This window comes from Danio rerio, chromosome 16 (assembly GCF_052040795.2).
Source record: "Danio rerio strain M-AB ecotype USA chromosome 16, GRCz13ab, whole genome shotgun sequence".
NCBI lineage: Eukaryota > Metazoa > Chordata > Actinopteri > Cypriniformes > Danionidae > Danio > Danio rerio.
Genome location: NC_141036.1, coordinates 11,032,004 through 11,045,301, shown reverse-complemented (window position 1 = coordinate 11,045,301; position 13,298 = coordinate 11,032,004). Strand labels below are relative to the sequence as shown.

The following is a 13,298-nucleotide window of genomic DNA, read 5'->3' as shown; positions in this document are numbered from 1 at the left end:
CGCATATATGCCATGCAATTTGACTCACCCCATCACTCTTCATGATAACAATGCAGCAAGTGTGTGTATGTGTGTGTGTGTATATCTTCAGCCGTCTCATTCATCACACTCTGCCCAGCACTAATCACAGCTGAGGCCTAGACTCAGCCCATGCATTTAAACTGTCTGAGCATTAAACTGATGTCAGCGACACTGAGTCTCCGCATGTGCATGAGAGAGTGTGTGTGTGTCTCTCTGGGGAGACAGTGAGGTTTCTGCCACTGCGCATTAAGGCAGTAGACAGTGGCCACAGGAGGAGGCCTGATGCCCATCGCCAAGGTCACCGCTCCCTCAACACCCACTGCTCCTGACGTCACTCAGGCTGTTTCTCAAAATTTCAGACTCTCTTTCTGAAAGTGATTGATTCTAGCAGTAGATACAGTACTGTACGTTTGATCATTCACCTGCTTGTGGTCCAGCATACATTTATTTGGGACATGCTGTTTTGTAAGTGGGCATTGTTTCTATGTAAACAATACAGAAATTAGTTCTGGAGGTCAGATTTGATTGGCTGAAGCTTGATATGAGGCCTGCAGTCAAACAATATTTGACTTCACAGTGTTTGTAACACTTTCTTTTCTATTTGTGTGTCAATTTACCATTGTTCAGCAAATTTAAGTGAAGTTTATTTATAAGCAAATTTCGAGAGGATCACGTGCTTATGATTGTTCACAGCTGTTCCAACTTTAGCTAAAGACTAATTATCCTATCAGACGATCCTTAACTCACTATAAATAACCAGACTTTTCTCATCTCAATATCTTCGTCTTGAAGAAACCCACCTACCCAACCCTACTTTCGCTCCTTTCAAACGGGCGAGACGGTGGCCAGTGATTAGCGCTGTTGCCTTACAGCAAAAATGCCCCTGGTTTAATTCCTTTCCAAACCAGGTGACATTTCTGTGTGGAGTTTTACTCGTTCTCCCCGTGATCGCGTGGGTTTTCCCCGGGTCATCCGGTTTCCTCACACAGTTCAAAAACAAGCACCCTAAACAATTATTCCAAAATATTTTAGCCAAACTCTGAGTACACCTTCTCAGCATCCATATCTGACACTTAGCTACAATAAGCAGGAGAGGGAGTCATCGAGATCTACCTGAGCTCAAGCTTCCCTCTCGCCTTGCAACCGGAGGGAGCCCAGGGCTCGAGGATTTTATAAGCTCAGGGCTTTCTCCCGGGAAAGCACGCCAAACTAGCTTTATTATCAATCATCAGCTAAGTGTGAACTCTTGAAAACTGATGAAAAGACAGTGATATGGAGTTTGCATGTTCTCCCCGTGTTTGTGTGGGTTTCCTCTGGGTGCTCCAGTTTCCCCCTACAATCCAAAGACATGTAATATAGGTGAATAGGGTAAGCTAAATTGTCCCTAGTGTATGTGTGTGAATGAGAGTGTATGGGCATTTCCCAGTGATGGGTTGTGGCTGGAAGGGCATCCGCTGCATAAAACATACTGGATAAGTTGGCGGTTCATTCTGCTGTGGCCTGTAATTGATTAATAAAGGGACTAAGCTGAAAAGAAAATGAATGAATGAACACTAAAATATAGTAATACTACTTGAATGTATGATACATGAGGGACTGAACTATCTGTCATTTATAGTATTTTTTGAAGCAAACTAAGTTCACAAACCTTACACCATAACAACAGTTACAACACACAACTTGTGGCCTATAACATACACTGTAAAAAATCCAACTTGACAAATGTTGAAATTGCTTGATTTTTTTTGTTGGTTCAGCAAAAATCTGTAAAAAAGTCTGTACAACTACATTTAACACATTCAATCAACTTAAACAAAGATTTTATTCATTAAGTTAAAAAGATGAGTTTTGTGAGCAACACTTTGCTAGTTCATTCAAAAAAGCATCTGCCAACTTGTTTTTTTGTGTTAAGTCAATCTCTGACTTTTTTAATGCAATGAATATACAAGTAGCATAACCTTTTGTTGATTGAAAAGGTTTCAAACATGTTAAATATTCTAAAAAAATTATCAATGGCAGTATAGAATCTTTTCCCAGAGATGGGTTGGGGCTGGAAGGGCATCCGCTGCGTAAAAACCTGCTGGATAAGTTGGCGGTTCATTCCGCTGTGGCGACCCCAGATTAATAAAGGGACTAAGCCAACAAGAAAATGAATGAATGAGTATAGAACCTTTCATGGTTTGTATTAAAAAGTAAATGCTGAGTGAAAATGCTATTATTATTATTATTATTATTAATAATACAATAATAAATATCGTTATTCTTCACATTGTTATTAAAACAACAAAAAACACTACAATACTTATAGTAACTTTATTTGAAACTTTTCATTTGCAATTTAACTTTATTTGGTGCACATTTGCAGAAATAAGCTTGCACACACATTATCATCTCGTGTTTATTCATTACCCTTTAAAAAAAGAAAGGCATACTTTGATATTCCAATATTTAAAAATAAACCACGCACGCAAAAATATGTTTCTCAAAGGACGATATAGCATCATTCTGTCCTGAGCTAAACCACGCCCTCGTTATGATGGTTGCGCTTACGTAACGTCAACGTCTCAGGCGGGAGAAACTGGAAGCATTGTACTTCGGTGAGGAAAGAGGCAAGCCATGGAAGAGCAATCTTAATAGTAAGTGTGCAAAGATTGTAGTTCTTTAAGACACTTCATCTAAATTTGTCCTCCTAAATGTTCATCATATACGCGCAAAAATGTGTGCAGATGCGGCGCTTAGTGATTATTCACATAATCTCTCTTTGTTATGTGATAAGAGTGAATGAATATTTGTGTTGCCGTAAATCATATCCATGCCCCGGGTAGCAGAAAGTAATCGGCCCGAGCTCGGCTGCCCTTCGGCGCCTCCGGCTCCGACTCGGCATCAACGAGTGTTATACGGGCGGAGTGTGGCCCGCAGCTCGCTCGCGCACATGCGTTTGTGATGCAGCTGTAAACACTGGCCAGATTCCTGTTAACCCTATCTGGCCCGAGTCTGTCTCGGCTCGTATAAGGACTCGGCTTGTGTAACTAATGACAACCGATTAAATTCTTATTTTATCTAGTAATTTGTTAGCTCCACGTTTAATGATAATTTGAGAAAATATATATGGTACAACAGCAACAAAATAATAAAAACATTTAGTGTGGATGGTCGCAATGTTTAGATGCAAACAAAACAATATTATTTATAAATGGATTATATAAATCATCTAGGGAAAACAGTGTAAAATGCGCTTATTTTCGAGATAGCACGCTTCCATGCAGACTGTTTTTTAAGCAGAAGTTTGGTTTCATAAGAAACACATGCGTGAGTCAACTCTTGGTCCAAACTCCAATCCAGACGGTGGCGGTAATGTTCCAAAAGCTGGTTGCCAACCGCTATGATGATCACAAGAAGAAAAAGAAGTTTGGCGTTTCAAAACAGTGGATTCCAGTCAGAAAGGTAAGGTTTTTGCTGCTTGTATACTGTATACTTTGCGAATTTAATGCTTAAAACATTTTCACAGTGTTAGGTTATTGTTTAACTTGTTTATGCAGTGCATCAGTGATCGTTTACTGTTCTCTTTAAATTATCATTCTATTATTAAGAGAAATATATTAGTATGTGCTTTAATTTATATGTGTTAGCCTATGTGAATCAATTATATCTTATGTTCAAGTTGTAATTTGCACATGTAAAACTAAATTTCTTAAAGCAGATTTTGATGGGTTTTATTTTTTTGGTTATTGACAGTTATACTTTCTGATTTAAATGAATGGGTATAAATGAATATTTTTTCGGTTAAGTCTTACTGTTCTTGTTTAACAAAGGTTAGTGAGGTCATTTTGTAGCACATCACAGAGACCAATAGCACATTCTTATGAACATGTGAATAGGCATGTTATAGTTGGGTGATTAAAGTCCATTATAACCTGTAAACTGCTGATACATTTTCAACATAGATTGAGCTTTTCAGACTTTACATTACTAATTGCTTCACAAACAGCTGAAATGGTTTATTGTTATTGGCTATCATCATCATCAAACATTTTCCACAATGGTAGGTTAATCTTCATGGGTACAGAATAATGCATGTGCTTGGCCATCTTACAAATCTATGTCTAAGATTCATAAGGCTGTCACTCTGCATGAATCTCTGAATAAATCCTGTGCAACCTTCAGTGAGCTGATTATTTACACCATAGGTATTATAGCCATTAATTAACTTTGATAGTATTTCAGGATTTTAACTTTTTGCGGGAGGTTAACAACAATGTTATGTTTTATTATAGACACACATGAGGAAGCTCGACTCAGCTTGGCTTGCAGACAGATGAGGACGGTGATTGCCCGTCATACACCTAAAGAAAGAACAGGTTTGTTTGCAATTATTTTAAACACATACTGTCAACATTATGTCATTGATCTATTACACTGCCATTGTCATTGATCTAGTGCCCTGCACTATACTAAAATAATGTTTTGTTTTGTAAATGTATCTGATCAAGGGGCATTAAAGACACAACTATAGTGAACGTGATGAAGAAAAAGTATTTGGAACAAAGAGGCTGGAGAAAAAACTGATATGAAGATTTCAGAAATTGATGCAGCACCACAAGTACCATCACCACCAATGACTATGGCAGGATCCTTAAGAACACCATCAAGATGCACAGATGCTGTACATTCCAGTACACCTATGAACATTTACAGTACTTGTTCAAGTGCAGTCGGAGATCAAGACAACTTATTGCAACTCGTCATGTCTTTGTAAGAATTCAAGACATCACTAAATTTGTAATGGCTTAATGCAGCTAGAAAGTAAAGATCAACTAGAGAATATCAGCAGTGTCTAACCCACTGTTGTATTTACACAAGTTGCATGAGAATAAGCAACAGGTTGATTTATACTAATTTGTTATTTTTCTTTTTTAGCACGACTGAAAAAAAGTTTTAAAATCATGTTACGTCATAAAGCAGCAACTGTGCCTGATTCTCACAAATCAGCAAAACCAAAACAGACGTGATGAAATTCCAGATGTAAACACATTTGACCATTCTTTGTCCAATTTGATTTGTAAAAACTTGAAAATCAACTAAACGAGCAGCCCGAACAAATGAAGAAACTGGTAAGTTTCTTGCTTATTTCTAAGTGTTTTATGTTTATTTATTTATTTATGTGTTTTTTTGCTTCGTAGGTAGCCTACTTTGGAATCATGGGTGTTTTCCACTAAGCAGTTTGGTGTGTCCCGGGAAAGCTTTTGGCTCACTTTTTGGCTAAACAAATTAACTGGAGCAGGGCAAACCAAAATGTGGCCTTTCATGCACTCTCCCTTAGGACTGTCTAGTCAGTAAGTTGGTTTTAAATATACATTTCAGTACAATTAGGGGCAGTTCTATCTGTGTATTTCTTTGAATCATTAATCAAAGGAACAAAACATCTATATATAGTCCCATTTAGGTTGTACTTATATGAGAGCAAGCATCTTTCTTTTTTCATTTGTACTTTTTCACTACTAATTGTTTGTTTATCTTTTAATCACAGATGTAGTGAGGAGAAATGTCCATACCACACCACTGATAAAGAAGTGGAAAAATGCATTACAAGGTGGCTACAACGTGCTCCTGACAGGGCTGGAGGAAGGAGGGAAGAAGAGAAAGCTAATGTGTCAAATGTCTACATCAATAATTTATTTTTTAAACAACATTTTAAGTGTATTAAGATGTTCCCTGATACTTGGGTAATTTGTTTCTTTTATTTCCAATTATATATATATATATATATATATATATATATATATATATATATATATATATATATATATATATATATATATATATATATAAAATGACAATATGCTAAATTCTGAAAAAGCATCTTAATACATTTTTAATTAACATAATATAATAAAAATATTAATAAAAAATTGCACAAGACATATAAAGATATACAAGTCAAATTATATATATATATATATATATATATATATATATATATATATATATATATATATATATATATATATATATATATATATATATATATAATCATCTCACTCATTTAAATGTATTATTATGTTTTATTTATTACATTTATTAAAAATGTTTCTTAAGAATTCTGCAGTTCTTTTTACAATTTTGACTTGTATATTTTACATATTGTCATGGGTATTTGTAAGATGATTCTTGCTATATCTTAAATTGGTTTCTATATTCAGGTTTATATAAAATTGAGCTGTTTTAAGATATGTCTTGTACAATTTTTTAATTCAAGTCTATTGGGAAAACAGGGTTGTTTTAAAAACTTCTGTGTATGTGTGCAATTTCAGATTTTGTCTTTAAATCTTCCTGTGTTTCTTTATTGTGTAGTTTTATTATTACTTGTGCACTACAAAATATTTTATTCAAGTTTAGTATTATTTGTTTATTGCAATCAATAAATGTTTATTATTATTATTTATTTTGTCCTTTGTTTGATAATTTTTGTTATTGGATATGTATGCTGTTTGCATTTTATTCAAAGGTTGAATGCAGTGCCTACACTTTGCCTTTACATTATAGCCTGCGTTTGCTGGTATATAAATTCAAATGGTTGTAATACCATGTATCAAGTACCAATATAACCAAAAGGTTTTATATCAAGGTATATTGAGTTGCGCCAGCTCCGGGCTGCAGCGCACATTACTCGCGGGCCGATTCTGGCTCGGATGCGGCAGCGAATCTAGCTGGAACTAGTCCAAGTGTATTTTACTATCTAGGGTGGCTCTTAAAGTGACAGCGCGTATATTCCAACTGCTTATTATTATATTAAGCAAACAAAATCAAATCAAAACCAAAATAATAGTAATAAATCGTTCATTTTTAACTGAAGGTGTATACAGTGGAACACTTATTACTAAAGTAAGATCCTTTACTGGCAGTTTTAATATCATATTTATCCATGACCAGCCAAGGTACCAGCACAAAACGTAATTATGCAAGTATAGATTTTGAAATGAATTACAACAAATACTAAGATTTATATCTCAAGGCAACTAGTAATTCAGATTTATTGCTCTAATTGCCCTGCTGGAAATAAAAACAAAAAAAAAACAGCTTATGCTGGGAAGGTATATGTTTTGATGCTGGTATGCTGGTCTTGCTTGTTTTAATGCTGGTTTTGCTGGTCTTAATGCTGGTTTTGCTGGTCTCAATGCTGGTCCTAATGCTGGTTTCAATGTTGGTCTTGCTGGTCTCAATGCTGGTCAGGAGCAGCACTTAGACCAGCAAAACCAGCACTGAAACCAGCAAGACCAGCATTGAGACAAGCAAAACCAGCATTGAGACCAGCATCAAAACATACCTTACCAGCTTACGCTGTTTTTTCAGCAGGGTGTTGTGAATAATTTATGGGATATTCTAAGGTTATTAAAATTGATAGTGTAAGGTAGTCTCAGAGATGTGCTGTAATTGTTATATATTTAATATAATTGTGTTTCCTTTTCATGTGATTAATTTGACTTAGTGTTTGTTTTTTTTTTTTTGTTTTTTTTTACAGATACACTACCTTGTTTTTGTACTTTAGTGAAGAACCGCAAGAAAATGAATGTTTTGGTAAAATGTATGTCTTTTTTTGCCATGTGTGTTTACTCCGATAACATTTTATTTATTAGTACTAATTTCCAATTGTATTTTTTGGTTCATTCAACTTCTGTAGTTTCAGACCATTCAGACAAGAAATGTTCAGTCAGCACAACTTAAAAAAACAGAGCCATGTGTGTTTGCTCGGATAACATATAATTTCTTAGTACTAATTTCCTTTTGTATTTTCTTGTTCTCTCAACTTCTGTCATTTTTGGCCATCCAGACAAGAAATGTTCAGTTAACACAACTTTTGCTCTGGTAACATATAATTTCTTAGTACTAATTTCCTTTTGTATTTTCTTGTTCACTCAACTTCTGTCATTTCAGGCCATCCAGACAAGAAATGTTCAGTTAACACAACTTTTGCTCTGGTAACATATAATTTCTTAGTACTAATTTCCTTTTGTATTTTCTTGTTCACTCAACTTCTGTCATTTCAGTCCTGCAGACAAGAAATGTTCAGTTTGCACAACTTAAAAATATTTGTTGTGCTGCAGGTGCAGGTTTCCAGAAAACTACTAATGTTAAGTTGACTCAACTAGACATTTTTTGTTTCACTGACAAATTATTTTCAGTCAGTGTAGCTGATGTTTTCAAAAGTTGAGTAAACAAGAAAAAACAGAAGGAAATTAGTACTAAGATTTTTTTTGTTGAACTGGCTTAAAATTTTTTACAGTGTAGAGGAAAGTAGCAATGTGTGTGTGTTTGTGATTGTTTATTTTTGCACTTTAATTAATAGATAATAACACATAAGTTTTCAACGAAATGTTAGAACACTGAACAACAAAATGTCCCTGGTTTTCATCATCGCATGTGGGGATCTTTCAGAACCTTTTTTGCAGGTAACGTTCTATAGGTGGTGTTTTTATGTGTCCTAAATTGAATTATCACTCAAACGACTGAAATAACCTACAAACCTTCAAAAAGAAGCAGGAGGATTCATAAATGAATAGATTTTTTTCAAGGACACCGGTTCTTCACAAGTAAGTTTTATCATTCCGTCAGTGATTCATTCATAAAACTGATTTATTCAGGCAAGGGTCTGAACCCAATGTGGCATGAAGTCTGCAACTAATGTTACTTCTGTAACATTTCAGGCATGTCCAAACTCGGTCCTGGAGGACCAGTGTCCTGCTAAGTTTAGCTCCAACTTGCTTCAAAACACCTGCAGGAAGTTAGTATATCTACTAAAGCTGTAGTCAGAGTTTGAGCATGCGATATTCTGTCGTGCGGCGCTGCGAAAAGGGGTGGGATTAAACAAGCTTATTAGACATTTTATAAAGCGAGCGAATGCTCCATGTTTTAAATTGCTGTCCAGAGAGTTCTGTCCACTGGACTCAAGCAGCCAAGAGATGCGATTTCGCAGGTCAGAGTTCACTAAGCTTGAACTTTGCACTGCAGCAACTTGCGAAATTTGACGCATGACCCTGCGTTTCCGATCTGACGCATTCGCGTGCGTATAAATGGAAGTCTATGGGAGGAAAAGCCCAGTGTGACCGCAGCTTAAGAGCTTGATTAGCTTGTTCAGGTGTGTTTGATTAGGGATGGAGCTTAACTCTCCAGGACACCGGCTCTCCAGGACTGAGTTTGGACACCACTGCGTTAGGCTACAAAATCAGGGGTGTCAAAACCTGGTCCTGGAGGGCCTGTGTCCTGCAAAGTTTAGCTCTAAAACAATTGTCTGTTAGTTTTAGTATAGTTAGAAAGAGCTTGATTAGCTGGTTCAGGGGTGTTTAATTGGAGTTGGAACTAAAATATGCAGGACACCAGCCCTCCAGGACCGAGTTTGGGCACCCCTGGGTTAAATGCTTGACAGCTGAATGCTACTGATTGTAATGTAATAATGTGTACATTTAAAATAATGCTCCACTTTTTTAATAGTCAAATTTTACATGTCCACTAGAGTTAAACTGTTGATTTGCTATTTGAACCCATTCAGCATCTTAGCTTAGCATAAATCAATGATAGGCCTATGCTATGCAGCACCTGAAAATAGTCCCCAACTAATGTTTGGTAACTTAACTTATAACAGCACTGCTGAAGCCAAGATAACGAAGGGCCAAAAGCCAAATTTGATTTTGGGCCGAAGGCAAATATACCAAACTATTACATTAAAGGTGGGTGCCATGGTAATTTCCTAATTCATTAATATTGAAAAATAAAAATAAAAAATACTTCAATCTTATTAATAAATATACATTTTTTTTTACATTTCATAATGAACTTCTTACAAGAAAAACATAAACAAACACATTCATAACAATGGTTTTCAATGCTGAATACACAAGTCAAGCTGAACCTGCCTTTGCCATGATTTGCTCGTCAATGTCTTGTGTAGTGTCCTCTGTTCAGGTGACAGAATTTACATTTTTAAAAATCCAATTCAAGCACAACATTTAATTGAATCATTTCATTTCAGATGACTTTTTGTAGCTCAACATTTAAACAAACAAACAAACAAACAAACAAACAAACAAACAAACAAACAAAAGATTACTTTAAATTAGAAATTACGCTCTATGTTGAAGACTTGTGCCGCAACCAAAAATCTAGATCTGTTCTCAGGTGGGATGGGTTACCATGGGCCAACTTTAACCCGGGGGCCCTACTTTGGGCATATCTGCTGTAGAATGAGAGTATAGATCCTATCAACCTAGACTTTTCATTTTCCGTCGGTCTTAGTACAGGATGTAACTAGAAACATTAAATAGTAAAAATAATCACAACTCTTTTAGAAAAGAAAAAAAAGTGAGATGCTAATAGTCTAATCCAATTCAATGATTTATGCTAAGCTAAAAGTGCTCCCTCCAAAAACAGATCTAGTTATCGGCTGAATGGGTTACAAAAGGGTAACTCTGGGGGAGTTATAAAATTAGCCTATTTCTGAAAAAATCTGAGTGTTCCTTTAAGCTACTATGAAATGATGTTGTGAAAATACAAATAAACTTGAATTTAATTCGGTAAAGTTGCTTAATTTCTGTTGGAGCCAAAGAGTAACCAGCAATATTGTTTCAAAAAAGTTATTTTGGTATTATTTTTGTATGAAAACAAGAGGATTGAGCCATATTTTGCACTGTATTAACTTTTGGCAGTAATGTAAATGAGACTGTGAGATGTAGTTTGTAATAAATAGACTGTTGACCTACCAGCTGCTCCCCTGATGAATCTTATTGGAAAGACTTTGAGTAGAAAAACTCTATAACAAACAGTTTTGTGAAAATTATGTGATTTAGGACCTAAATGGCACTCCAATCAGCCTGATTTGCTTTACAACCTCATTTTCTATTGCACAACTTTATATTCTGTCAACCCTGACTGTAGGTCTATATAAATTATGCAGTAATATGACTTGCGTATGAGTAAAATGGGATATTAGGCATAAAATAACACACAAGAAAATGAATATACTTTTTCCACATGAAATACCGACAATATATTTTGCATGAATCTTTTTTTTTTTTTTTTTTTTTGCAATTGAGGACTAGCCCAGCTGTCCTCAGGGGGAAATTTGTCAAATTTAGTGCACTTCTGAGGAAAAATCTGTCCCTAAAGTATAGCAAAGTAAACACTCACACACAGTGCTGTCAAGTGTTAAAAATGGCTCTCAGCGGTGTCCTTACAGTTATCCAAATTATTTTTAAACCTGTGATCTCGCACATAGACTTCCATCTATTTCTCCTAAATGCACACAGCCATATATATGCTGCTAATTAAGTGTTGAGGAAACACCACACCTTTTGCTTTGCCCTGTATTCTCTTAGTCATTAGGATTATTTTTGAACTTGTGATGTCTCATGCCTTCTCTCTCTCATAAACACCTAGAGTCAGACATATGGAGCTCATCAAGCACTGAAGGGCATTCATTACATTCCCTCAATCATCACCTCCCTGGTAAAGCTGCAGGTATGTGATGCTGCAATTATATACATATTGTATTATGCACATTATGTATTTGTGTTTTCCACTCTTTTCCAACATTTTTCTTTCAGTTGCTTTGCTTATTTCTGACTCATCGTTTGAGTTATCTTGAGCCTCTGTCTTGTCCATATTGGACTGCAAGCCAAAGTTTTTTTACGTTCATATTGTCTATTTTAAGAATGCAAGTTACAATTAATAAAATATCTCCATAGTGGGTTCTAAAGTCTGAGAGCACCAAAATGAAAATGCTTCTTTGCTGTATTTTTCCAATTTAATTAAGTAATTTCATTACAAATCATAATAAGTCACGTCAAAGCTAACATTAAAGATGGCCTGGGTCAAATGTTACAGAGTTTTGGGACAGTTAAGGGAACAATCACTCTATGGCTTATTATGCAACAATTACATTTATAAGGGGTTTACCTCAATTGTGTGGCATATAATACCCAATGGTATGTGAATGTAAACAGCTTCTAATGATAAATAATGTAGAAATTTAAATATTGTAGAAAATTTACTGTAGAAATTCTCCCTTTGTAAGTTTTGAAAGCTCATGTGACAAGCTCGAAATCATCACTTGATGGCGTGAGACCAATCAAGGATCAAAACATGACTTCTGTCGATAGGAATTAAAAACATGGAACAATCGCTTACTTTTTAAAATGTCTAATTATCTTGTTTTATCCCGCCCCTTTTTGAAGTGCCGTACTACAAAATTTCGCAACCTAAAACTCTAGTGTGACATCAGCTTAAGCACAAACAGCCCTGAGTGAGAAGCAGCTGTCCATCATTAGTTTTAGTGGCGTACCTGCTGAAGATAAAGGACTCTATTTTATCAATCTAGGTGCAAAGTCGAAAGCGCATGGCGCAAAAGCATTAGGCCATGTCCGAATCCAGTTTTGCTATTCATTTGGAAAAATACAGTTTGAGCCACAATGCATGGTCTAACAGGGTTGTGTTTATTCTCCTAATGAGTTATGAGTGTGTTTTTAACATAATGTGCATTAAACCAATCAGACTCTCATCTCCTATTCCCTTTAAGAGGCAGTAGTGTCGTGCCATGGCACATTTGCTATTTACATGAGGGGGTTTGTAAGTAAAAAAACAAAATGCTTCACTAGTGAGAAAACAGTTAAACAGATCATCAGCAGCGCGAGGATAAAGAACAAGCCTCCTCCATTCGGCCTATTTACTATCTCTTTACTTTATTTTTTACTTTACTCCTTTACTTTGGTGAATAAGGAAATGGTGTTGTACGCACTCCACTGGAGACATCCATCCAGTTTTGTTCGGTAAGTCCAAAGATATGTGTCAAAACTATTTCTAAATTCAGGTCTAATTTCCAGCAAACCAATAAATGAACAATAATAACAAAGTGTGGTCAAAAAACGGAGTTATATCTAAACACATGTCCTATTCTTATGTACCATATGGTGATGCATACAACTCCAAAACCCAACAGGTAAACAAATCTAAACTTGTTTTTATTAAAACAAATATGAATATGCAAATAATAAACACTACTATTACTAATTATAACATTATACAAATGCAAATTGTCATAAATAAACTGAAAAAAGGCGCCGGATATGACGAGGGCATGGATGTAGTGGTTTATATTTATGTAGAAAATGATAATTTTTGTAAGATTTTAATCATTAATTGTTTTCATATGTAAATATATTTGTGTATTGCTGTACATCCTGTGTGTATCAAGCGTTTGAACTAACGTGCTCTGCGTAGGACTTTAGACC

At 35.4% G+C, this 13,298-nt stretch overlaps 1 protein-coding gene and 2 long non-coding RNA genes across 5 annotated transcripts in view; 2 read left to right on the top strand and 1 right to left on the bottom strand.

Moving 5' to 3' along the window:
• The window catches only part of si:ch73-22o12.1, a 174,134-nt gene that overhangs the window by 25,016 nt on the left and 135,820 nt on the right, over window positions 1–13,298 (bottom strand). The gene's annotated exons all lie outside the window — the stretch shown is intronic.
• LOC147840178 (uncharacterized) lies at window positions 3,413–4,649 on the top strand. The gene is made up of 3 exons (XR_015511028.1): window positions 3,413–3,465; window positions 4,296–4,379; window positions 4,512–4,649. It is a non-coding gene; the product is annotated as an uncharacterized LOC147840178 (long non-coding RNA).
• LOC147840177 (uncharacterized) lies at window positions 4,651–6,459 on the top strand. Its single transcript, XR_015511026.1, has 4 exons — window positions 4,651–4,773; window positions 4,939–5,132; window positions 5,202–5,354; window positions 5,549–6,459. It is a non-coding gene; the product is annotated as an uncharacterized LOC147840177 (long non-coding RNA).